At 38.5% G+C, this 25,843-nt stretch overlaps 1 protein-coding gene and 1 long non-coding RNA gene across 14 annotated transcripts in view; one reads left to right on the top strand and one right to left on the bottom strand.

The window, feature by feature from the left end:
- Positions 1–4,349, bottom strand: part of LOC143642562 (uncharacterized) — a 49,646-nt gene extending 45,297 nt beyond the window's left edge. The window contains exons 1-2 of the long non-coding RNA XR_013155741.1: positions 4,046–4,349; positions 668–786 (exon numbers count right to left, since the gene is read on the bottom strand). This is a non-coding gene — a long non-coding RNA (uncharacterized LOC143642562). The remainder of the gene's footprint in view (positions 1–667; positions 787–4,045) is intronic.
- RALY (RALY heterogeneous nuclear ribonucleoprotein) overlaps positions 1–25,843 on the top strand; it is a 144,104-nt gene that overhangs the window by 14,762 nt on the left and 103,499 nt on the right. For 2 of the 13 annotated variants that reach the window (XM_077110849.1, XM_077110909.1), the window contains exon 2: positions 22,239–22,306. The exons of the other annotated variants lie outside the window; for them this stretch is intronic. The gene's annotated coding sequence lies outside the window, so the exon portion shown is untranslated. The remainder of the gene's footprint in view (positions 1–22,238; positions 22,307–25,843) is intronic. 13 annotated transcript variants of the gene reach the window in all.

Below are 25,843 nucleotides of genomic sequence, written 5' to 3'. Positions count from 1 at the left end.
TCTATTTATTTTCTGAATATTTTTTTCTTTAAAAAAGTGGTTTTAACTGAGACTTGTACCAGTACATAATCCATTTTGTAGGTATATAGCTTTTTTTTAAATTGACAAACCATAACAACATACAAGCGTGAACATTCTTAACAAATGAACATTCTAGTCTTGTTATATAATCAGTGACTCCCAATATCATCACATAGTTGTATATTCATCACCATGATCATTTCTTAGAACATTTGCATCACTCCAGAAAAAGAAATGAAAAAATAAAAAATCATGTATACCATACTCCTTATCCCTCCCTTTCGTAATTTCCATCTGCCCAATATATTTTAACCTTTATTCCCCCTATTTTTTCTATACCCCTTACCACTCCCTTTCATTGATCACTAGTATTTCAGTCTCAATTTATTTTAATATTTGTTCCCTGTATTATTTATTTTTAATCTATATGTTTTACTAATCTGTCCATACCGTAGATACAAGGAGCATCAGACACAAGGTTTTCACAGTCACACAGTCACATTGTGAAAGCCATATCATTATACAGTCATCTTCAAGGAATATGGCTCTGGTAGCCTTTAGTCTCATACAGTAGGTGAAGTTCATATCATCCTTTATCCTATACTCTGCTTTACCTTAGTCCCAACCAGATTGACTTTGTTCTTACCTCTGATTGAAGGCTGATTTCTTTTTCAGCTTCTTTAACAGTTGCTATGTATGTAGGAATGTCAGAACTGTAGAACTCTTACTCTGAGTCTTAGGTGTTACACAGGTATACCCAAAGTTCTAGGAAAATAACAGGTTATACACAGCATCTCAGAATTTAGAAATAACGCAGTTTAGAAATAAATCTGACTGCTGTAAGGGCTTACAATTTAGGTCCCACTTTTTTAATAATATTTTTAAAAAGAGACCAGCAGTATTTGTCCTTTTGTTTCTGGCTTATCTTGCTCAACATAATGTTCTTATGGTTCATTCACTTCGTTGCATGCCATGACTGTGTTCTTTCTGTGGCTTCACAATATTCTATCATATGTGTACACCATAGTTTGCCCTTCTTCTCTGTGTACCCTTAGGCCACCTCCATCCATTTTGTATCATGATGAATGTTGCCATAAACATCAGTGTACAAATGGTCTGTTTGAATCTCTGCTTTCAGTTCTTTCAAGTATATTCCCAGTAATGAGATTGATGGGATTGCCTGCTTGTATGGTGACCCTATATTTAGCCTTCTGTGGATCCAATACATTATCCTCTGGAAGGACTGCCCCATTCTACTGTCCTGCCAACATTGAATAGGTATACCTCCACATTTTCTCTAGCACTTGAATCCTTGTTTATTTATTTTGAATCTGCAGGTATTTTTTTGACATATAGTCATATAGCATATATTCTCTTCAAAATAGCCAGTTGCTGTTTATCATCAGGCTAGCACTTTTTAAAAAAATATTTCGTCAGCCACATTCTTCTTTATTTTTTTGGGTACATGGTCTGGGAATTGATCCTGGCTTTTGCTCATGGGAGCCACTTTCATTTTTGCTGCCTGCTTGGCCCCTGAGGGCCAGCCTAGCTCCAGATAGAACTCTCTAATGTTGAAGGACTTCACCCAGTTATAGTGCTCTTAGTTCCTCTGGGATAAGGTGAATTATCTTCGTTTTGCTAAGAACTTTGGTGTCCCTGTTGGCTAGTAAGTCTGTCTTCTGACTTTAATATAGCAAACTTGTTCAAGGCCCAGTGGACCTTATCCTTGTCAAGTGGGCATTTTCTGCAGTTTACTACACTTACAAACCAGGGGATTCTATGAATCTAATTCAAATAAAAATTCTTTTTCTTGCAAGTTAGTACTTGGTCTCTGCCCAACCTCCCAGGTGCAGTGAGCAGCAGCTCCTATGCGTTGAAAGTAGGTGACTTTCTGAGTGATTCTCCTCACTTCCTGTTCCCTTTGGCTTATTATAAGTACTATGACATCATCATCCTGTATGTGGAACACCATGGTAATTTCCCTTACAACTGATTATGATTTCCAAGATAAAGGGAGCCAAGGTAGTAAGTGATAGGGACTTGAAAAAAAGGGTATTGGGCTAAGGTCTCCTGAGGCCAGAACAATTTGGGAGCTGGAAAGGACTTTTTGGCAGCAGTTGCCTAATTAAACCTCCTTTTATAGATGAGGAACCAAATTCAGAGTTTAGCAACTTGCCTAAGGGGTCACTTGATTGTTTGTGGAATAAACTCCAGATCCATAGTTTAGTAGTTCTTTAGACCTCCTATTCTGTTTGGCTTCTTTCCATTATATCCCACTGGCCCACGAGCTCTGTGAAGGCAGAAACCATGCCTGTCTTGTTAATTAATGTTTCCTCAGTGCCTACCATAGGAATAAAGTATTTCTTGATTGAATGAATAAACTATGTTGTAGTTTCTCAAACTGGGCAAAAAGACTACATATTGGATGATACATTAAATCACAAGATAAAAATGATACATCTTCCAGAAGTGTCAGTCCACTCAGATTTTTTTTTTTGTAGTGGAAATTATTTTAAGTACTAATATTCATGTTTTAAAAGCTTAGTTTTTATATTAAAATCATATTTTGGATTGGATGGTAAATTAGCATTGATTTTTGAGATAAAATGAGTCATCAGATAAATTACAAGATTATAGTAGGCCCTTTGACCTAGACCCCGGAAGTTTATTGTTGATAGATCTATGACATTTTTAAGGGAAACTAGAAATAAAATTTTTTTTTGAATGTAATGATTTGCGTTTTTTTTTTAAACATTTGTTCCCCCTATTATTTATTTTTATTCTTTGTTTTACTCGTCTGTTGATAAGGTATACTGAAAAGGAGCATCAGACATCAGGTTTTCACAATCACACAGTCACATTGTGAAAGCTATATCATATAATCATCTTCAAGAAACATGGCTACTGGAACACAGCTCTACATTTTCAGGTAGTTCCCTCCAGCCTCTCCATTATATCTTGACTAACAAGGTGATATCTATTTAATGCGTAACAATAACCTCCAGGATAACCTCTCGACTCTGTTTGGAATCTCTTAGTCATTGACACTTTATTTTGTCTCAATTTGCTCTTCCCCCTTTTGGTTGAGAAGGTTTTCTCAATCTCTTGATACTGAGTCCCAGCTCATTCTAGGATTTTTGTCCCATGTTGCCAGGAGTGTCCACACCCCTGGGAGTCATGTCCCATGTAGACAGGGGGAGGGCGGTGAGTTTGCTTGCTGTATTGGCTAAAGAGAGAGGCCACATCTGAGCACCAAAAGAGATTCTCTTGGGGGTAGCTCTTAGGCCTAATTTTAAGTAGTTTTGACCTATCCTTTGTGGGGTTAAGTTTCATATGCGCAAACCCTAAGATTGGGGGCTCAGCCTGTTGTTTTGGTTGTCTCCACTGCTTGTGAGAATATCAAGAATTCTCCACTTGGGGAAGTTGAATTTTCCCCCCTTCTCACCATCCCCCCAAGGGGACTTTGCAAATAGTTATTTATTCATTCTTCAGATTGCTTTGGGATTTAGTGGGGCATCACTCTGGACAGACCTACAAAATCTTATACCCTACTCAAGGTTCCGTGTACTTATGGTGTTCAATTAAACTGTCCACATAAGTTATATTAGGAACTGCACTAGTCAAAACATAAATTTTGTACCAAATAAACATTTTTTGCTTTAGTCTCACACATGAATTAAAATTTTTAAATATTAATTACTATCTATTTTCAGTATCCTGCAGTAATGGCATTCCTTTGTTCTTCCTCATGCAAAAACATTTTTATACTTGTACATTTAATCACTATCATTATATACTCTAGGCATTCCTAGATTATACCATCTCAGTCTTCATCGTCTTTCTTTCTGATTTCATTTGTGCCCCCAGCCCTCCTTTCTCTATCATTCTCAAATTCAGCTTCATTCAGTATTCTAACATAATTGTATTATAGTTAGGTAGTATTGTGCTATCAATTTCTGAGTTTTTACAGTTAGTTCTGTTGCACAATCTGTATCCCTTCAGCTCCAGTTACCCAATATCTTACCCTATTTCTTTCTCCTGATGGTTTCTGTTCTTAACTGAAATTCTCCAAGTTTATTCACTAATATTAGTTGATATCAGTGAGACCATGCGGTATTTGTCCTTTTGTTTCTGGCTAATCTCACCCAGCATAATGTCGTTAAGGTCCATCTATGTTGTTACATACTTCATAACTTTATTCTGTCTTATAGCTGCATAATATTCCATCGTATGTATATGCCACAGTTTGCTTAGCCACTCTTGTGTTGATGGATATTTGGCTGTTTCCATCTCTTGGCATTTGTAAATAATGCTCCTGTAAGCATTGGTGTGCAAATGTCCATTTGTGTCCTTACCCTTATGTCCTCTAAGTAGATACCTAGCAATGCTATTGCCAGGTCATAATGGCAGTTCTTTACTTAGCTTCCTGAGAAACTGCCACACTGCCTTCCACAGTGGTTGTACCATTTGACATTCCCACTAACAGTAGATAAATGTGCTTCTTTCTCCACATCCTCTCCAGCACTTGTTGTTTTCTGTTTTATTGATAATGGCCCCTGTGGTGGGTGTGAGATGATATCTCATTGTGATTTTAATTTGCATTTCCCTAATAGCCAGGGAAGTTGAGCATCTTTTCATGTGCCTTTTGGCCATTTGTATTTCTTCTTCTGAGGAGTGTCTGTTCAAGTCTTTTGCCCATTTTGTAATTGGGTTGTCTGTCTTTTTGAATAATTTGCTTTTAAATGTTGGCAGTTAACTCAGAGGTTTTAAAAACAATCGGTGCAGATCAGACAAAATGCATCGTTGGTCCTGAGAACCGGTTTGTGACTTGTGAGATAAAATACATATCTGGGCAGGGACTAGACTTTAGACAGGGCCATATAAGTTGTGGCATCAAGAATGGCTGTCATTCTGGGCTTGGATCCTTCTCACCTTCAGAATGTCCATAGCTTGTAGTGGAAAATATAAAGTTAAGAGATTTCGTAGGTTAGGACAAATTCTACTATCACTCTTTGTGAGAAACTTCTGTTAATTCACAGACTACTTTAGCCCTTAGAGAGTGTCATGTTCACTCACTCGTTTTGTAGATGAAGCTAAGGAAACAGAGCTTTCCACTGAAATACTGTGCAGCAGTAGAAGGTCCTTGGTAGGTTCCACTTTAAACTCCAGAGCTTTGTTTGGTGCTCCTGTTTCACAGACTCTTAGGGCAAGGGGCTTCTTGCATATTTTGGGATGGTTGGTCGTTCTGAGTCAACTCTCCTTGGTACAGCTTTATTATCCTGAGGAGGGCGGAGGGTTGGGGTGTTAGTTGGTGATATTCTTGGCCATGCCTTGGTGCAAGGGTCTATTTCTGTTACTAGTGTCCAGTTGACCTTTTTTTTTTCACCTAGCTACCCTAGAGGGCAGCTCAGCAATAAGGACCCTTAGTGTCAAAATAGATCTGTCCTTTTGTTCTTCTCTGCGTCTTCTCTCTTCTTCCCTAGCTCCTTCCTTCTTTCAGTCCTATTGCCCTCTGTTCTGCAACTTCTCCCCTCACCCTCACTATTAATTGTTTTTATCTAGTATTGCTCTTCTTCTCCTTGGGAAATGCTTTTTTATTTTTAATTTTTTTAACTTCTTTAATTGTGAAATATATACAAAAAAGCAATAAATTTCAGCATATGTTTTAACAAGTACTTACAAAACAGATTTCACAGTTTGGTATGGGCTACAGTTCCACAATTTCAGGTTTTTTCCTTTTAGCGCTTCCAAGACACTGGAGACCGACAGAAATGTCAATTTGTTGATTCAGCAGCCATACTCATTTGTTAAATCCTGTCTTCTCTGCTATGCTCCTTCTCTTTAAATAGCATATATACCTAAAAGTAATACATTTCAAAGTACATCACAACAGATAGTTGTAGAACAAATTCCAAGTTTGGTATGAGTTTACAATTCCACAGTATTAGTTTTTTATTTCTAGCTGCTCAAAGATACTGGCGGCTAAAAGAAATATCACTAAAATGATTTGGCACTCATTTGTTAAACATAGCATTCTCTGTATAACTCCACCATCACCTCTGATTTTTCTCACACTCTGTAGGGGTATTTGGACTATGCCCATCCTAACTTTTTTTTTTTAATTAAAAAAATTTTTTTTGTTGTTATATAGTATAACGTATATACAAAGCAGAGAAATAAAAAAGCAGTAGTTTTCAAAGCACTCTTCAAAAAGTGGTTACAGGATAGATCCCAGAGTTTGTCATGGGCTACCTACGATCCTTTAATATTTTTCCTTCTAGCTGCTCTAGAATACAGGAAGCTAGAGGGCTGAAGTACTTTTTTATCATCACAATCGACTTTTTTTTTTTTTGGTGAACAATGACATATAAAAAAAGCTATACATTTCAAAGCATAGCACTACAATTAGTTGTAGAACATATTTCAAAGTTTGACATGGGTTACAGTTTCACAATTTTAGGTTTTTACTTCTAGCTACTCTAAAATACTGGAGACTAAAAGAAATATCAGTTTAATGGCTCAGCATTCATATTCATTTGTTAAATCTTATCTTCTCTGTATAACTCCATCATCACCTTTGATCTTTCCATACCTCTCTTTGGGGTTGTTTGGGTTATGGCGATTCTAAATTTTTGTTATTGAAAGGGTTTGTCACTAATAAGGGGTAGAGAGATGGAACTATCTGATGTTTTGGAGAGGCTGGGCTAAGTTTCAGGACTTATCTGGACCAGGGACCCATCTGGAGGTTGTAGGTTTCTGGAAAGTTACTCTAATGCTTGGAACCCTTGTGGAATCATATATTGCCCTGGTGTTCTTTTTGTTTTGCATGGGCAGGCACCCGGAATCAAACCCGGGTCTCTTGCATGACAGGCGAGAATTCTGCCACGGTGGCCCACCCCCTGGTGTTCTTTAGGATTGGCTAGAATGGTCCTGGTTGGGGCTTGGCAGATTATGATAGGTAACAGGGTCTACCTGAAGCTTGCTTTAGAGTAACCTCCAGAGTAGTCTCTCAACTCTATTTGGACTTTCTCTGCCAGTGACGCTTTATTAATTATGCTTCTTTTCCCCCTTTTGGTCAGGATGGAATTGTTGATCCCACGGTGCCAGGTCTGGATTCATCCCTGGCAGTCATCTCCCATGTCACCAGGGAGACTTTCACCCCTGGATGTCATGTCCCATGTAGAGGGGAGGGCAATGATTTCACTTGCAGAGTTGGGCTTAGAGAGAGTGAGGCCACATCTGAGCAACAATAGAGGTCCTCCAGAAGTAACTCTTAGGCATCCTTATAGGTAAGCTTAGCTTCTCTGCTACAGAAATAAGCTTCAAAAGAGTAAGCCTCATGATTAAGGACATGGCCTACTGATTTGGGTATCCCTCAAGTTTGACACAGTATCAGGGGATTCCCTGATGGTAAGGTTTAATCGTTCCATATTCTTTCTCTCATCCCTCCAGGGACTTTGCCAATACTTTTTGATTATCTGCTTAATATACTCTAGGATGTTTCCAGGCCTTACAATAATCTATACAGGCTTAAAAGACCTCTTTCTTATTCTGTGCTTTCTGCGTTTCAGTTGTTCAAATGAGCTATGCAGATCGGTTGAATTAGATTATGCACTACAGAAAATTTCAATTCCCGATCAAATAAACCTTTCTTCCACTGGTCTCAAAGTGTATGTGTGGTTCTGAAATATAGATACTGTCTTTCTTACCCCTATGTTCTGAATTACTTTAACCCCAACCTGTTTGGCTTCATTCTTCTCTCTAAATACCAGGTTACATGTATAAAACTGCCTCTCAGAATCCAGAAGTAATAATCGCCGCTCTGGACTTTGTGTGTTTGATCTAAAAGCATTTTCTAAAGGTGACCATACCATTGCTGTTTTTTTGTTTCTGGCTTATTTTGTCTCACTAAATGTCCCACATGTTCATTCACATCGTTGCATGCCTCATGACATTGTTCCTTTATGTTGCAGCCTTCTTTGTCTCTTATGATGTCATCACAATCGACTTTTTTCTTTTTTAATTTTATTTTGAAAAATAACATATATACAAAAAAGCAATACATTTCAAAGCACAGCACCACAATTAGTTGTAGAACGTATTTCAGAGTTTGGCATGGGTTACAATTTCGCAATTTTAGGTTTTTACCTAAAATATTTTTAGGTTTTTACCTAGTTGCTCTAAGATACTGGAGACTAAAAGAGATACCAGCTTAATCATCCGGCATTCATATTCATTTGTTAATCCTGTCTTCTCTGGATAACTCCACCATCAAAATGTCAATTTTAATGAGCAATTTCTGCAGACAGCTTTGCCCTTGAGCCTTCAGGCAAAGCTTGGCTGTATGAGTCAGAAACATTCATGAATCTGTCATCTTCCTGTGCATACAGGTGTATAGATAGGTGATACAGATGCACACACTCCCTCCCATCCCTGCAGGCTCATATGCCTTGCAATACGTAGATACACACAAAATAGACTCACAGAGCACATCCATCTCTTCCTTACTCTTCCATACACAGCCATACTATCTCCTTTATACTTTATCTTCTGTTCCCCTCCCCACTGCCTCATATACCCACATATATATTCTCTTTACAAAGGAATGTACGTTTTACTTTTTTACGCCAGGGCCCTGTCCCACTGTCTTTTACCCAGATACCTAGAATTGTGTGTGCCACAAAAGTATGTGCAAGCTTGTACTACCTTACATGTAGAAATGAGTCCTCCCCTACACACATGCCTTTGCAGACACCCAGACAGCTATGCCTATGCCTCAGGTCCCATGCATTTAATACCACACCATCTCCCACCTGTTCCTTATATCCAGGGTACCAATAACTGTTCCCACCCCCACTCCCCCAAATTTCTTTATCTCCAGAACAAACATTTTAGTTTCAGACTAGTTTCAAAAGGAAATGTCTCTGCTGACAGCCAAACTAGTGAGCTCTTAGGAAATCTGAACTTTTATGACAAACCTTTCTGACTAAGGACCCCAAAATAACCCTGTTATGATGGGGCTGCGGGGGACTGGATCAGAAAACATTGGGTTACTTCTAAGTAGCACTTTTATGACCCAAAGTGAGCGTGAACCTAGTTCCAAACTGGATCTTGTGATTTCAGTTACCTTGTGTTGGAAGGTGATTATATACTTAGCAAAGTTTCCTGAGTTCTTCTGTTGTGTAGCTGGGGTGGGTGGTGGGTGGTGGTGTGTGGAGTATTTATCTGGAGAAAAGAGCTGGAAGTAAGATAAGAAGATCTGCATTATCTTCCTGTAGTACCTAGGATAATTTCTTTTCTAGACCTCAGCTTTCTTGAATGTCATATAACAAAGCTCATGCTTATGAAGGATTATTTCATTCTGCTTTATGGTGAGTTCAATCTGGTATCTTTTTCTACCTCAGAATTGAAAACTGGAGGTGAAGTGTTTGTGTCCCTTCTCTGGGTCTACTGTGGGCCAGGGCATTTTAAGCTTTGGTCAGAGGCCAGCAGGGGTAGCCTAGAACCTGACCTTCTGTTAGAAGCACAGACAGAGCTCCTAATTAGAAATGGATCAAAATGGACCTGCAGCCAGCCCTGGGAGGAGACTAGAGGACTGCTCCCAGCTGGGAAGAATCTGATTACCGTGAAATAAATCTGGCTACATTTGTCAACACAACAATTCTGCTGGTATAGCCATCCTCCTCTGGGACCAGCAGGCAGGGTTGCCCAAATAGTGTATTGGTTACCTTGTATTCCCTTTTTAATATGTTTTCCTCACCTTTTTAAACTTATATACTATGATGTTGGATACATAGTACAGGTCTCCTTCCTCAGATAGAAAAAAATCACTTATTGAGTATCTACTAAGTGTTAAGTATTAACCTTTGTGTGTTTATTCTCCCAGTATTAACCTACTGGGATAGGTTTGAAAAGGAAACTGAAACTTAAGAGAAGTGAACTGACTTGACTGTTCTATGTCATATAGCATTTTCTTTATTGTACTGTGCTGCCACTCCAGGCTGCCAAACTGTTTTCTACCAGAGTCTTCCTGTACCCTTCTGCATACTAAATTGGGGCTTAGATCCTCTCACTGAAGGTCCTCTGAGCTTTGAAGAAGCTCTTTAAAACCAATTGTGGGGCAGTTGTGACAGTTGGGAAGAGATGCTCTGCTTGCTTTTGCTTTCTCCTCTCCTTTATAGGTCCCTAAGGAATGAGCAGGCTCTAATGGGAGAAATTAGTTATCATTTGGGATCAATTGGAGAGCTTCCTCCTGCATGGAGTGCAGAATTGGGGTTTTGAACTAGCCCTATGCAAGGAGAGGAAAGGGACCAATGATTGGGTTTTTATAGGCATTGAAAAACCTAAGACTTAGCATACTTAACTACATATGCATTCAGACAAAATTCTCCTTATAGTTGGTCATCCAACAAATGTTTCAGTCCTTTTTTTTTTTCAGGGCTTGTGCCTAGTGTGTGAAGGATTATTAGATGAAGACAACCCAGTCCCTGCCCTGAAAGACCTTACCATCTAGCATCAAAGTTGCACAAATAAACAAAACGTAGTATACTGTGTGTGCTTTAGTAGAGGCATGTGCAAATAACTGGGGTTACAGAGGCAGGAACATAGGCTTTGGAGGGGGGGATGAGTAACTTTGAGCTTTGTTTTGAAGGAAGAATAAGAGTTAAGGTGGTTAAGGCAGAAGGCACTCCAAATCATGGAACTAGTACAAACAAAAGTATAAAAGTATCTACAGAAACTCTTTTTTTTTTTTTATGAAAAATGTTTTTATTGAGAAATACTCACACACTACAGTCCATCCATAGTATACTGTCATTGGCTCACAATATAATATCATCACATAGTTGTGTATTCATCACCAAGGTCATTTTTAGAACATTTGCATCACTCCAGAAAAAGAAATAAAAAGAAAAAAGAACTCGTACATCCCATACCCCTTACCCCTCCCTCTCATTGATCACTACTATTTCAAGCTACATAAATTTTTACCCTTTATTCCCCCTGTTCTAGTTTGCTAGCTGCTGGAATGCAACACACCAGAGTTGGATTGGCAATTTTTTTAAATTTATTTTTTTATTTATAATACATAATCACATACAAACACAAACATTCTTATTATATGATCATTCCATTCTTGTTATATAATCAATAACACACTATCATCACATAGTTACATATTTATCATCATTTCTTATAACATCTGCATCAATTCAGAAAAAGCAATAAAAAGAAAAGAGAAAAAAAACCCATACATAACATATCCCTTACCCCTCCACTTCACTGATTACCAGCATTTCAATCTACTCAATTTATTTTAACATTTGTTCCCCCATTACTTATGTATTTTCAATCCATGTTTTACTTGTCCACCAATAAGGTAGACAAAAGGAGCATCAGACACAAGGCTCTCATAACCACACAGTCACACTGCGTTAGCCATATCATCATACAATTATCTTCAAGAAATATGGCCACCGGAGCACAGCTCCACATTTTCAGGCAGTTCCCTCCAGCTTCTCCATTACACCTTAACTAAAGAGGTGATCATCTATTTAATGCGTAAGGATAACCTCCAGGATAACTTCTCAACTCTGTTTGGAATCTCTCAGCCATTGACACTCTATTTTGCTCTCCCCCCTTTTGGTCGAGAAGATTTTCTCAATCCCTTGGTGCTGAATTCCAGCTCATTCTAGAATTTCTGTCCCATGTTGCCAGGAAGTTCCACACCCCTGGGAGTCATGTCCTACATAGAGAGGGGGAGGGCAGTGAGTTTGCTTGCTGTGTCGACCAAGAGAGAAAGGCCACATCTGAGCAACAGAAGAGGTTCTCTTGGGGGTGACTCTTAGGCCTGATTTTAAGTAGGTTTAGCCTATCCTTTGTGGGATTAGGTTTCATATGAACAAACTCCAAGATTGAAGGCTTGGCCTATTGCTGTGGCTGTCCCCACTGCCTGTGAGAATATCAAGAATTCTCCACTTGGAGAAATTGAATTTTCCCCCTTTCTCACCATTCTGTGCAAATACTTCCCTATTCACTGTTCAAATTGCTCTGGAATTTATGTGGGCATCACGCTGGACAAACCTACAAAATCTCATGCCCTATGCAAGGTTCCAAGTACCATGGTGTTCCATTAAGCTGTCCACATAAGTTGTATTAGGAAATGCACTAGTCAAAATGTAAGTTTTGTACCAAATAAACATTTTTTGCTTGTCTGACACATACGTTAAAGTTTTAAAATATTAATTACCATCTATTTTCAACACCCTGCATTATTGACATTCCTTTGTTCCTCATGCAGAAACATTTTTAAATTTGCACATTTAGTCACTATCATTATACACTTTAGGCATTCCTAGATTATACCATCTCAATCTTTATTGTCTATCTTTCCTTCTGATTTCATTTGCGCCCCTAGGCTTCCTCCCCTTATCATTCTCACATTCAGCTTCATTCAGTGTTCTAACATAATTGTTTTACAATTAGGTAGTATTGTGCTATCCATTTCTGAATTTTTGCAATCACTCCTGTTGTACAGTCTGTATCCCTTCAGCTCTAATTACCCAGTATCTACTCTATTTCTATCTCCTGATGGTCTCTGTTACCAACTGAAATTCTCCAAGTTCATTTGCTAATGTCAGTTCATATCAGTGAGACCATACAGTATTTGTCCTTTTGTTTCTGGCTAATCTCATGCAGCACAATGTCCTTAAGGTCCATCCATGTTGTTACATGCTTCATGACTTTATTCTGTCTTACAGCTGCATAATATTCCATCATATGTATATACCACAGTTTGCTTAGCCACTCCTCTGTTGATGGACATTTTGGCTGTTTCCATCTCTTGGCAATTGTAGATAATGCTGCTGTAAACATTGGTGTGCAAATGCCCGTTTGTGTTCTTGCCCTCATGTCCTCTGAGTGGAAACCTAGCAATGATATTGCCAGATCATATGGCAGTTCTATACTTAGCTTCCTGAGGAGCCGCCACACTTCCATCCACAGTGGTTGTACCATTTGACATTCCCACCAACAGTGAATAAGTGTGCCTCTTCTCCACATCCTCTCCAGCACTTGTCGTTTTGTTTTATTGATAGTGGCCATTCTGATGGGTGTGAGATGATATCTCATTGTGGTTTTGATTTGCATTTCCCAAATAGCTAGGGACATTGAGCATCTCTTCATGTGCTTTTTGGCCATTTGTATTTCCTCTTCTGAGGAAATACAAATGGCCAGTTCCATACTGTTTTGACCACTGTAGCTTCATGATACGCCTTAACGTTAGGTAGCGTGAGGCCTCCAACTTTGTTTTTCTTTCTTGGGATATTTTTAGGTATTCGGGCACCCTGCCCCTCCAGATAAGTTTGTTTATTGGTTTTTCTAGTTCTGAGAAGTAAGTTTTTTGGATTTTAGTTGGTATTGCATTGAATCTGTGAATCAATTTAGGTAGAATCAACATCTTATATTTAGTCTTCCATGGACTGACTTTTAATAAAGGGGCTTTATATTGTTAAAAACATATAGTTCTTCAGAGAAAAGGCAGCTAACTTTCAACTGAGGTTCTTTCTTATGTGGGAAGGCACAGGACAATCTCTGCTGGCCTTCTCTCCAGGCCTCTTGGGTTCCAACAACTTTCCCCGGGCTGATTCCTTTCTGCATCTCCAAAGGCCTGGGCTGAGCTGCGAGTACTGCGATGAGGTATGCTGAGCTGCTTGGGCTGTGCTACATTGAGCTCTCTCATTTAAGCACCAGCCAATTAAATCAAACATCATTCACTGCAGCAGGCACACCTCCTAGCTGACTGCAGATGTAAACAGCAACAGATGAGGTTCACATGCCATTGGCTCATGTCCACAGCAATAGAGAACTAGGCATCTTCACCTGGCCAAATTGACCCCTGAACCTAACTGCCACACCCCTATTATTTATTAATTTTTTATCTTTTTTTTTAACTCCTCTGTCCATACCTTGTATAAAAGGAACACCAGACATAAGGTTTTTACAATCACCCAGTTCCATTGTAAAAGCTATGTTGTTATACAATCGTCTTCAAGAATCAAGGCTACTGGAACTCAGTTCAACATTTTCAGGTGATTCCCTTTAGGGATATCTATATGAATGACCTCTAGGATAACCGCTTGACTGTTTGAAATCTCTCAGCTACTGAAATTTTATTTAGTCTCATTTTTCTCTTCCCCCTTTTGGACAAAAAGGCTTTCTCAATCCCATGATGCTGGGGTCCTGGCTTATTGTCAGGGAACTCCTGATAAAGGGGTGGACATTAGAGTAATCTCTAACATGTAGCAAATCACATTGCTCCAAACCCTTGCTGCTTTGTCCATTTAGAGCTATAGCAGTAGCTATTGGATGAGAGTAACAGAGGAAGGCAGTACGTGCGGAGAAGTAGGTGAGCCTCTTAGCAGGTGCAAAATGAAACTTATTTCTAAAATTCTGTGGGGGAAAGTGGAGGAAAACTGAAGAGTAGCAGCCCTCTGTTCTTGGCCAAGCCTGCAGACGTTCTGTGGGTCCTGGCAGTAGTTTGAAAGCTTATTTGGCATTGGCAAATATCTTTGCTTCTCTGATGGCAAAATCCTCTGTTTGTTCCACTTAGCTCACCCTACCCTTCTGTATTCTTCGAAAAAAAAGAAATTAATGGAATCTATTCAGCATACCCTTGAAATGAAGTAACATTTTTAACTCTAATTACCCTCATTAAAACTTGACAGCTGTAATCCTGGAATGGCAGATATGCTAAGTACCCTGTGCCTGTAACATGCTCACTTACCCAGATGGAATTTTGTCCTGTTCTGGGCTAAGGAGAAAAAGATTATTTTGTGAGTTTGTTTCCTGCCCCCCCCCACCCCGCCCCCAGCTGTTTAGTCTTTGACGGTACTTGTGGGGTAGGGGTAGCGGCTTGGTAGGTCCCTTAATCTCCATAAAGGTCTCTTTGTACCCACAGGTGGTATTTCCAACTGTTCTTACTCTGTACCTTTGAGTTCTGCCTTTATTTGAGGCTAGACTGCATTCCCTGACCCTTTCCCTCTGTGAATTCCCTTGCCTTTGGAGACCAAGAATCTTTACTTGTTAGAAGGCTGTTGATATAGGTCAGTTTATGGCTAGTATTAAAGATACACTTTGAGGTCAGGGACAAGGAGCTCTGAAAATATAATCCCTCTTCCCCACATAACTCCAGTTCCCTCAACTCAGCACAGGCTAGAGCCATCTAGTGAGAAGCTTGGTCTTGGCGTTTGCCTAACTGCTGATTCCATGACCAGACCCAAGGAACACCATGAGGAGGGGAAGTAGGCAGCTCTTGAAGTAACCATCGATGCTGTGGATTTTTTCAAGTTTCTGCTAAGTAGTGATGTACTCTCAGCCTGGAAGCCTGTTTAGTAAGTAGGCATGAGTACATTAGGTACTACAAGGAATACAAGTTGAATAAGACAGTTCCTGCTCCAAGAAACTTAAATTTGTGAGGAGTGGGGAGACAGTGGGGGGGGGGGGCGTGATGGACAGCCATATATGTGACTAATTATGTCAGTCAGTATAAGATTTATTCAGTATATATAAGGCTTGAGTGCCTGCTGAGTACCAGATTCTGAAAAGAGTGTATTGATATGTCAGACAGTTCTTGCTTTCAAGAAGCTCCTGGTAAATTAGGAGAGATTGACATGTGAAGGTTTGCTGTAACAGGAATATGTTGAGGACATGCTGGACAATTTTACCTGGAAAGGGAGCTGGTTAAGAGAGCTTTGTGCCAGGGAAACCGAGGAAGGATTGATTATTAACTCCCAATGAGGACACCAGTCAGCAAAGACTTTTCATAGATGTTGGCATTTGAGCTTGTTCTTGAATAGATAATACAGGCAGAGGAAAGGAGAATGGCATTGTAGGTGTTTGGGAACAGCACAGGGGAAAGGTAGGAAGCTGTTAGGGGACAGCCCGGCATGATTAGAGTATAGTGTGTAAGGAAAGGATATAGTAGAGGATGAGGGTGGAGAGCTAGAAAGGTACTTAAATTCTGTTTTGAATAGTTAATTTTTTTTTTTAACTTTTTAAGTTGTGTAATACAACATGCATAAAAAGCAAAGAAAGAAAAAAGCAATAGTTTTCAGAGTACTCAACAAGTAGTTACAGGACAGATCCCAGAGTTTGTCATGGGCTACCATACCATCATCTCAGATTTTTCCTTCTAGCTGCTCCAGAACATTGGAGGCTAGAAGATACATATTTTTTATCATTTTTTTTGTGAAAAATAACATATATACAAATAAGTAATAAATTCCAAAGCACAGCACAACAATTAGAACAGAGTTTGATATGGGTTATAGTTCGACAATTTTAGTTTTTCACTTCTAGCTGCTCTAAGATATGGGAGACTAAAAGTAATATCAGTTTAATGATTCAGCAGTCATATTTGTTAAGCCCTACCTTCTCTGTATAACTCGACCATCACCTTTGGTCTTTCTATCCCATCTTTAGGGGTGTTTGGCTTGCGGCCACTCTAACTTTTTCATGTTGGAACATGCTGTCAATAGTATGGGGGGTGGGGGGGAGATGAAACTAGCTGATGTTCTGGACAGGCTGGGCCCTCTAGGTTTCAGGACTTACCTGGTCCAGAGACCCATCTGGAGATTGTAGGTTTCTGGAAAGTTAGCCTAGTGCATGGAATCTTTGTATAATTTTATATATTGCCCTAGGTGCTCTTTTTTTTTTTTTAAGACTTTTTTATTATATAGTATAACATATATATATATATATATATATATATACAAAGCAAAGAAATAAAAAAGCAATAATTTTCAAAGCACTCTTCAACAAGGAGTTTCAGGACTGTTCCCAGAATTTGTCATGGACTACCGTATAGTCCTCTCAAAATATTTTCCTTCCAGCTGTTCCAGAATATAAGAGGCTAGGGGCTTAAGTATTTTTTAATCCCAATTGACTATTTTTCCTTTTTTTTTTGTGAAAAATAACGTATACACAGAAAAGCAGTAGCTTTCAAAGCACATGAATGTGAGGAGAATAGAGGGAGGAGGGCTGGGGGCACATATGAAACCAAAAGAAAAGATAGATGATGAAGTCTGAGATGGCAGAATTTAGGAATGCCTATAGTGTACACTCATAGTGACTATATGTACCCATTAAAAAATGTTTTTGCATAAGGAAGAACAAAGGGTTGTCAGTATTTCAGGGTGCTGAAAATAGATGGTCATTCATATTTTAAAATTTAATTTATGTGTGAGATTAAAGCAAAAAATGTTTATTTGGTACAAAGTTTATGTTTTGACTAGTGCATTTCCTAAACAACTTTGAGCACTGTAAGTATATAGAATTTTGAATAGGACATGAGATTTTGTAGGTTTGTTCATTGTGATGCCCCGATAAATCCCAGAGTGATTTGAAAGTGAATAAAGAAGTATTTGCAAAGTCCCCTAGGGGTAATGTCGAGAAAGGGGGAAAATTCAACTTCCCTATTTGGAGAATTCCTAATTTTCTCCCAAGCCGTGGGGACAACAGGATCAATAGGCCGAGCCCTCAGTTTTGGAGTTTGTTCATATGAAACTTATACCTGCAAAGGATAGGCTAAGCCTTCTTAAAATTAGGCCTAAGAGTCATCCCCAGAGAACCTCTTTTGTTGCTCAGATGTGACCTATCTCTTCTCAGCCACCATGGCAAGCAAACTCACAGCCCTCCCCCCTCTACGTGGGACATGACTCCCAGGGGTGTAAACCTCCCTAACAGTGTGGAACAGAAATCCTAGAACGAGCTGGGACTCAGCATCAAGGGATTGAGAAAGACTTGTTGACCAAAAGGGGGAAGAGAGAAATGAGACAAAATAAAGTGTCAGTAGCTGAGAGATTTCAAACAGAGTCTAGAAGTTATCCTGGAGATTATTCTTACACATTATATAGATATCCCCTTTTTAAATTTAAGGTGTATTAGAGGGAAGTGCCTGAAACTATAGAGCTGTGTTCTAGTAGCCATGTTTCTTGAAGATGATTGTATAATGATATAGCTTTCACAATGTGACTGTGTGATTGTGAAAACCTTCTGTCTGTTGCTCCTTTTATCTTTGGTATGGACAGATGAGTAAAAAATATGAATTAAAAATAAATTATAGAGGGAACAAATATTAAAATGGAGTAGAATGAAATACAAGTGATCAATGAAAGGGAGTGGTAAGGGGTATAAGAAAAAAATTAGTGGGAACAAAGGTTAAAATACATTGGGTAGATGGAGATACTAGCGGTCAATGAGAGGGGGGTAAGGGGTATTGTATGTATGAGTTTTTTTTTCTCTTTTTATTTCATTTTCTGAAGTGATGCAGATGTTCTAAAAAATGATGTGGTGATGAATATACAACTATGTGATGCTATTGGGAGTCATTGATTATATACGAAGAATGCAATGTTCATATGTTAAGAATGTTTGTGTTTGTATGTTGTTATTTTTTGCTAATTAAAAAAAATTAAAATTTCAAAGCAGAGCACCATAATTAGTTGCATAACATATTTCAGAGTTTGACATGGGTTACAATTCCACAGTTTTAGGTTTTCACTTCTAGATACTGGAGATTAAAAGAGATATCAACTTAATGATTCAGCACTCATATTCATCACCTTTGATCTTTCCATCCCTCTCTTCAGAAGTGTTTGGGCTGTGGCCATTCTAAATTTTTCATATTGGAAGGGTCTTTCACTAATATGGGGTAGGGAGATGAAACTATCTGATGTTTTGGGGAGCCTGGGCCCTCTAGGTTTCAGGACTTATCTAGACCAAGGACCCATCTGGAGGGTTGTAGGTTTCTGGAAAGTTACTCTAGTGCATGGAACCCTTGTGGAATCTTACATATCACCCTAGGTGTGTTCTTTAGGATTGGCTGGAATGTTCCTGGTTGGGGGTTGACAGGTTATGATAGGTAGCAAGGTCTAATTGAAGCTTGCTTAAGAGCAACCCCCAGAGTAGCCTCTCGACTCTGTTTGAACTCTCTGCCATTGATGCTTTAATAGTTATGCTACTTTTCCCCCTTTTGGTCAGGATGGAATTGTTGATCCCACGGTGCCAGGTCTGGTTTCATCCCTGGCAGTTATTTACAGTGTCACCAGGAAGACTTTGACCCCTGGATGTCATGTCCCACGTAGGGGGGCAGGCAGTGATTCCACTTGCAGAGTTGGGCTTAGAGAGAGTGAGGCCACATCTGAGCAACAATAGAGGTCCTCCAGAAGTAACTCTTAGGCATCCTTATAGGTAGGCTTAGCTTCTCTGCTACAGAAATAAGCTTCAAAAGAGTAAGCCTCATGATTAAGGACATGGCCTATTGATTTGGGTATCCCTCAAGTTTGACACAGTATCAGGGGATTCCCTGATGGTAAGGTTTAATCGTTCCATATTCTTTCTCCCATCCCTCCAGGGACTTTGCCAATACTTTTTGATTATCTGCTTAATATACTCTAGGATGTATCCAGGCATGACAATAATCCATACAGAATTAAAGGACCTATTTATTATTCTGAGTCTCTTGTGTTCAGTTGTTCAAATGAGCCATACAGATAGGATGAATTAGATTATACACTACAGAAAATTTCAGTTCCAGATCAAATAAACCAAATAAACCTTTTTTCCATTGGTCTCAAAGAGTATGTATGGTTCTAACATAGAGACACTGTCTTCCTTACCCCTATGTTCTGAATTACTTTAATCCCTACCTGATCAGCTTCATTCTTATCTCTGAATATCAGCTTATATATATATATATATATATATATATATATATATATATATATATATATAAAACAGCCTTTCACAATCCGGAAATAATAATCACCGCACTTCGGACTTAATGCATCTGCTCTAAAAGCTTACAGTCTAGGTCCCCGTTTTCTTAGAAGCATTTTCTAAAGGTGACCATACCATTGTTGTTCTTTTGTACCTGGCTTATTTTGCCTCACCACATGTCCCACATGTTCATTCACATCTTTGCATGCCTCACAACTTTGTTCCTTTTTATAGCAGCACAGCCTTCAGCACAAGTATGCACCATTGTTGACAATCTACTTCTCAGTTGAGTAAATCCTTTTGCCACCTGCTTTCATCAGGCATCATGTATAGTGCCCAAAGTCCACAGTTCATCAGCATCTCAATTTTAGATAATTTCATTCTTCCCAAGAGAAAGAAAACCAATAAACACACCCTCGCCAAGCAGGAAATCTAAACCTCCTCTTAACTCTTGTCTCTGTTCCCATTATTTACCTCTGTTGTTGCTGTGGTAGTGTTGATGTTTTCCTTTTGGACATAGCCCACAGCATGCAATAGCAGTTTTCCTCCTTTACCCTGGACTTAAACACTGTTTGTACACGAATCATATCTTTGAAGTAATTCTTGCAAGAACTAATGTGTATTTCTAGTGTTGATCAAGGGGACATATAGGTCTATACAACCCTCTAAATCTTGTTCACTTCAGTCTGGTAATATTACTTGTATAGACCCACTAGAGAACCACCTTCATTTCTACCTGTTCCCTTACATTGAAGTTCAACCTCATTAGCTAACTGTTCATCCATCTCTAGCTTTTATCTATTTCTCAGTCCCCTGTATTCTGTATTATAAGCCTCTGATTATACCTTTATGTTGGTCATAAAAGTGGAATCATAACAGTATCTATTCTTCTGTGTCTGGCTTATTTCACTCAGTGTTGTCTTCAAGGCTTATACATCTTGTCATGTGCTTCAGGATGACATTTTTGTCTTACTGCTGCATGATATTGCTTTGTATGTATATATCACTCATCGATTGATGGGCACTTGGTTTGTTTCCATCGTTGGTGATTGTGAATAATGCTGTGAACATCAGTGTGCAAATGTCTGTTTGTGTCATTGCTTTCAGCTCTTCTGGGTATATGCCAAGTAGTGCTATTGCTTGGTCATAGGGCAACTCGATATTTAGTTTCCTAAGGAACCTCCAAACAGTCTTCCATAGTGGCTGCACCATTATGCATTCCCACCAGCAGTGTGTAAGTGTCCTAGTTTCTCCACATCCTCTCCAACATTTATAGTTTCCTGTTTGTTTAATAGTAACCATTCTTATAGGTGTGAGGTGGTATCTCGTACTCTTGATCTGCATTTCCCTTATAGCCAGTGAAAATGAGCATCTCTTTATGTGCTTTTGAGCCATCTGTATTTGCTCTTCAGAAAATGTCTGTTCATATAACAACAGAGGTAAATAATGGGAACAGAGACAAGAGTTAAGAGGAGGTTTAGATTTCCTGCTTGGCGAGGGTGTGTTTATTGGTTTTCTTTCTCTTGGGAAGAATGAAATTATCTAAAATTGAGATGCTGACGAACTGTGGACTTTGGGCACTATACATGATGCCTGATGAAAGCAGGTGGCAAAAGGATGTACTCAACTGAGAAGTAGATTGTCAACAATGGTGTATACTTGTGCTGAAGGCTGTGCTGCTATAAAAAGGAACAAAGTTGTGGGGCATGCAAAGATGTGAATGAACATGTGGGACATGTGGTGAGGCAAAATAAGCCAGGTACAAAAGAACAACAATGGTATGGTCACCTTTAGAAAATAGCACATGTTATGATTGGGTTGTTTGTTCTTTTGTTGTTGAGTTGTATGATTTCTTTGTATAGACAGGACATCAAACCTTTGTCTGATATGTGATTTCCAAATATTTTCTCCCATTGAGTTGGCTGCCTTTTCACCTTTTTGACAAAGTCTTTTGAGGTGCAGAAGCATTTGATTTTGAGGCATTCCCATTTATGTATTTTTTCTTCAGTTGCTTGTGCTTTGTGTGTAAAGTTTTGGAAGTTACCTCCTATTTAGGTCTTGAAGATGTTTCCCTACATTTTCTTCTAGAAGCTTCATGGTGCTAGTTCTTATATTTAGGTGTTTGATCCACTTTGAGTTAATTTTGTGTAGGGTATAATATAGGGGCCCTGTTTCATTCTTTTGGCTATTAATATCCAGTTCTTCCATTCCCAATTATTGAAAAGACTATTTTGTCCCAGTTCAGATGATTTGGGAGCCTTGTCAAAAATCAGTTGACCATAGATTTAGATTTGGTGGTCTATTTCTGCACTCTTGATTTGATTCCATTGGTCAGTGCTCCTATCTTTGTGTCAGTATCATGCTGTTTTGACCACTGTGGCTTTATATTATGTCTTAAAGTCAAAGAGTGTTACTCCTACCACTTCTTTCTTCTTTTTTAGGATGCTTTTAGCTACTTGGAGTCTCTTTGCCTTCCAGATGAATTTAGAAGCTTTTCCGAGTCTTCAAAGTAGGTTTTTGGAATTTTGATTGGTATTGTGTTGAATCTATAGATAAATTTGGGGAGAATTGACATTTTTTTTGCTAATTTTTTAAATTTAAATTTTTTTTTAAAATACCAAAAAAACACCAAACACAAACATTCGTAGTTTTTTATCATTACGTTCTACATATATAATCAGTAATTCACAATATCATCACGTAGTTGCATATTCATCATCATGATCATTTCTTGGAACATTTGCATCTATTCAGAAAAAGAACTAAAAAGAAAACAGAAAAAAAATCATATATACCGTACCCCACCCCTCCCCCTCACCGATCACCAGCATTTCACTCTAAATTTATTTTCACATTTGTTCCCCCATTATTCATCTTTATTTCATGTATTTTACTCGTCTGTTGATAAGGTAGATAAAAGGAGCATCAGACACAAGGTTATCACAATCACACAGTCACATTGTGAAAGCTGTATCATTATACAGTTATCTTCAAGAAACATGGCTACTGGAATACAGCTCTACATTTTCAGGCAGTTCCCTCCAGCCTCTCCATTACATCTTGACTAACAAGTTGATATCTATTTGATGCGTAACAATAACCTCCAAGATAACCTCTCGACTCTGTTTGGAATCTCTCAGTCATTGACACTTTATTTTGTCTCATTTCACTCTTCCTCCCTTTGGTCGAGAAGGTTTTCTCAGTCCCCTGATGCTGAGTCTTAGCTCATTCCAGGATTTCTGTCCCGTGTTGCCAGGAAGGTCCACACCCCTGGGAGTCATGTCCCCCATAGACGGGGAAGGTGGTGAGTTTGCTTGTTGTGTTGGCTGGAGAGAGAGGCCACATCTGAGCACCAAAAGAGAGTCTCTTGGGGGTGACACTTAGGCATAATTTTAAGTAGGCTTGACCTATCCTTTGTGGGGTTAAGTTTCATATGAACAAACCCCAAGATTGGGGATGCCTATAGCTTTGATGGTCCGCACTGCTTATGAGAATATCAAGAATTCAACTTGGGGAAGTTTTTCTCCCTTTCTCACCATTCCCCAAAGGGGACTTTGCAAATACTTTTTTATTCACTGTTCAAATCACTCTGGAATTTATTGGGGTATCACTCTGGGCAAACCAACAAAATTTCATGCCCTACTCAAGATTCCATGTACTTATGGTGTTCAGTTCAGGTGTCTACATAAGTTATATTAGGAAATGCACTAGTCAAAATATAAATTTTGTACCAAATAAATATTTTTTGCTTTAGTCTCACAAATAAGTTAAATTTTTAAAATATTATTTACCATCTATTTTCATCACCCTGCAGTAATGACATTCCTTTGTTCTTCCTCATGCAGAAACATATTTTAAATTTGTACATTTTGTCACTATCACTATACACTCTAGGCATTCCTAGATTATACCATCTCAGTCTTTATCGTCTATCTTTCTTTCTGATTTCATTTGTGCCCCCAGTCCTTCTCCCTCTATTATTCTCAAATTCAGCTTCATTCAGTGTTCTAACATAATTGTATTACAGTTAGGTAGTATTGTGCTATCCTTTTTCGAATTTTAAAAATCAGTCCTGTTGTACAATCTGTATCCCTTCAGCTCCAATTGCCCAATATTTTACCCTATTTCTACCTCCTGGTGGTCTCTGTTAACCAATGAAAGTCTCCAAGTTTATTTGCTAATGTCAGTTCATATCAGTGAGACCATACAGAATTTGTCCTTTTGTTCCTGGCTAATTTCACTACTTCAGAAATTTATTCTGTCTTATGGCTGCATGATATTCCATCATATGTATATACCACAGTTGGTTTAACCACTCGTCTGTTGATGGACATTTTGGCTGTTTCCATCTCTTGGCAATTGTAAATAATGCTGCTATAAACATTGGTGTGCAAATGTCTGTTTGTGTCCGTATCCTCATGTCCTCTGAGTAGATACGTAGCAATGGTATTACCAAGTCATATGGCAGTTCTATATTTAGCTCTTTGAGGAACCACCAAACTGCCTTCCACAGCGCTTGTACCATTTGACATTCCCACCAACAGTGGATAAGTGTGCCTTTTTCTCCACATCCTCTCCAGCATTAGTGATTTTCTGTTTTCTTGATAATGGCCATTCTGGTGGGTGTGAGATAACATCTCATTGTGGTTTTGATTTGCATTTCCCTAATAGCCAGAGAAGTTGAGCATCTTTTCATGTACCTTTTGGCCATCTGTATTTCCTCTTCTGAGAAGCGTCTCTTCAAGTCTTTTGCCCATTTTGTAATTGGATTGACTGTCTTTTTGTTGTTGAGTTGAACAATCTCTTTATAAATTTTGGATACTAGACCTTTATCTGATATATCGTTTCCAAATATTGTCTCCCATTGTGTAGGCTGTCTTTCTTGATGAAGTTCTTTGATGCGCAAAAGTGTTTAATTTTCAGGAGTTTCCATTTATTATTTCCTTCTTCAGTGCTCGTGCTTTGGGTGTGAGGTCTAGAAAACTGCTTCCTAATATAAGATTTATAAGATATTTCCCTACATTTTCTTCTAACAGTTTTATGGTCTTAGATTTAATGTTTCGGTCTTTGATCTATCTTTGTGCCAATACTGTGCTGTTTTGACCACTGTAGCTTCATAATATGCCTAAGTCAGGTAGTGTGAGGCCTCCAACTTCATTTTTTTCCTCAGGATACTTTTAGCTATTTGGGGCACCCTGCCCTTCCCAGATAAATTTGGTTATTGGTTTTTCTGTTACTGAAAAGTAAGTTATTGGGATTTTAATTGGTATTGCATTGAATCTGTAAATCGATTTAGGTAGAATTGACATCTTAACTATATTTAGTCTTCCAATCCATGAACACAGTATGCCCTTCCATCTATTTAGGTCTTCTGTGATTTCTTTTAACAATTTCTTGTAGTTTTCTTTGTATAGGTCTTTTGTCTCTTTAGTTAAATTTATTCCTAATATTTTATTCTTTTGGTTGCAGTTGTAAATGGAATTTTTTTCTTGATTTCCCCCTCATATTGTTCATTACTAGTGTATAGAAACACTACAGATTTTTGAGTGTTGATTTTGTAACCTGCCACTTTCCTGTACTCATTTATTAGCTCTAGTAGTTTTGCTGTGGATTTTTGGGGGTTTTCGACATGTAGTATCTTATCATTTGCAAACAGTGACAGTTTTACTTCTTCCTTTCCAATTTTGATACCTTGTATTTCTTTTTCTTGTCTCATTGCTCTGGCTAGCGCTTCCAACACAATGTCGAATAATAGTGGTGATAGAAGACATCCTTGTCTTGTTTCTGATCTTAGGAGGGAAGTGTTCAGTTTTTCCCCATTGAGGATGATGTTAGCTGTGAGTTTTTCATATATTCCCTTTATCATGTTGAGGAAGTTCCCTTGTATTCCTATCCTTTGAAGTGTTTTCAACAGGAAAGGATGTTGAATTTTGTCAAATGCCTTTTTTGCATCAATCGAGACGATCATGTGGTTCTTCTGCTTTGATTTGGTGATATGGTGTGTTACATTAATTGATTTTCTTATGTTGAACCATCCTTGCATACC

This window comes from Tamandua tetradactyla, chromosome 1 (assembly GCF_023851605.1).
Source record: "Tamandua tetradactyla isolate mTamTet1 chromosome 1, mTamTet1.pri, whole genome shotgun sequence".
NCBI lineage: Eukaryota > Metazoa > Chordata > Mammalia > Pilosa > Myrmecophagidae > Tamandua > Tamandua tetradactyla.
This window is presented reverse-complemented; position numbering and strand designations above follow the sequence as displayed.